The 1686-nt window shown below is 46.0% G+C and overlaps 1 non-coding gene across 1 annotated transcript; it reads right to left on the bottom strand.

The window, feature by feature from the left end:
- Window positions 1–1219: 1219 nt before the first annotated feature.
- LOC119924503 lies at window positions 1220–1357 on the bottom strand. The gene has a single exon (XR_005449214.1). It is a non-coding gene; the product is annotated as a small nucleolar RNA SNORA7 (small nucleolar RNA).
- Window positions 1358–1686: the final 329 nt, after the last annotated feature.

Here is a 1686-nt window from a genome sequence, read left to right as displayed (position 1 = left end):
GTGCTTGGCACATAGTGAGGATTTAACAATACCACAGGTATTACTGAATATGATCAATTAATCAAGTGTATGTATTGAGAAGCAGCATGGTGTATGGCCTGGGAATAAGAAGGTCATGCATTCTAATCCCAGCTCCACCACTTATCTGCTGTGTGACATTGGGCAAGTCATTTCACTTCTCTGTGCCTCAGTTTCCTCATCTATAAAATGGGGAATTGAGATTGTGAGCCCCACATGGGAAAGGGATTGTGTCCAATCTGATTTGCATGTACCCACCCCAGTGCTTAAAACAGTGCCTGCATTGTAGTAAGAGCTTAACAAATACCATAATTATTATTATTGAGCACTTACTCTTTGCAGAGCACTGTACTAAGTGCTTGTGAGAGTACAATATAACAGAGTTGCTAAACGTGTTCCCTGCCCACAAAAATCTTACAGGGAGCTCACTGAGGGCAGGAATTTAGTTGTTATATTGTACTCTCCCAAGTGCTTAGTACAGTGCTTTGCACAGCACACAGTAAGCACTCAATAAATACGATTGAATGAATGAATGAATAGAGAGAATGTATTTGTAATGGTATTTGTTAAGCACTTACTATGTGTCAAACACTGTTCTAAGTTCTGGGGTAGGTAAGAGTTAGGTTGGACCCAATCCCTGTCCCACATAGGGTTTACAGTCTATGTAGGAAGGAGAACAGGAGAACCGAGGCATGGAGAAGTGAAGTGACTCGCCCAAGGTCACACAGCTGGCACATGGCAGAGCCGGGATTAGAACGCAGGTCCTCCGACTCCGAGGCCCAGGCTCTTTCCGCTTATCCACACTGTTTCCCTAGTTTTAAAACCATGTCATTTTAATCCTTGCTCAGTTGTGTGCGACAATGTAGCCTCAATCTCACCCAGCCTTCTTCGTGATGGACGTGAGCAAGGAGTCAGCAGCAGGTGAGACCAAATGGAGGTTTGGTGAGTGCATTGGCAGTAGAGAAAAGCAGGTTGTTGTTGTTGTTGTTGTCTTATGCTGTTGTCGTGTCCGACCCATAGCAACGCTATGGACACACCTCTCCCAGAATGCCCCACCTCCATCTGCCTTCATTCTGGTAGTGGACCTATACAGTTTTCTTGGTAAAAACATGGAAGTGGTTTACCATTGCCTCCTTCCATGCAGTAAGCCTGAGTCTCGACTCTCTCCCATGCCGCTGCTGCCCAGCATGGTTGAATTTTGACTTGTAGCAGATTGCCTTCCACTCGCTAGCCACTGGCCATGGTAGGAAAGGAATGGGTAGGCCTCTGCTTGATTCTCCCTCCCATAGCTGAGACTGGTAGAGTACTGGAAACTCTCCAGGTGTGACCCTGAGAGGCTGAAAGCAGGTTACCATCACCCCAATCTCAATCTCCTAAATTCCTGCACTCTACACTGTCTCTAGACTGCAACCTTGTTGTGGACAGGGCATGTGTCTATTATTCTATTGTACTCTCCCAAGCACTTAATACAGTGTTCTACATACAGTAAGCACTCAATAAATACTACTGACTCGTGGCTCAGTGGAAAGAGCATGGGATTGGGAGTCAGGGGTCATGGGTTCAAATCCCGGCTCTGCCACTTGTCAGCTGTGTGACTTTGGGCAAGTCACTTAACTTCCCTGTGCCTCAGTTACCTCATCTGTAAAATGGGGATTAAGACTGTGAGCC

This window comes from Tachyglossus aculeatus, chromosome 2 (assembly GCF_015852505.1).
Source record: "Tachyglossus aculeatus isolate mTacAcu1 chromosome 2, mTacAcu1.pri, whole genome shotgun sequence".
In the NCBI taxonomy this organism is placed as follows: domain Eukaryota; kingdom Metazoa; phylum Chordata; class Mammalia; order Monotremata; family Tachyglossidae; genus Tachyglossus; species Tachyglossus aculeatus.
This window is presented reverse-complemented; position numbering and strand designations above follow the sequence as displayed.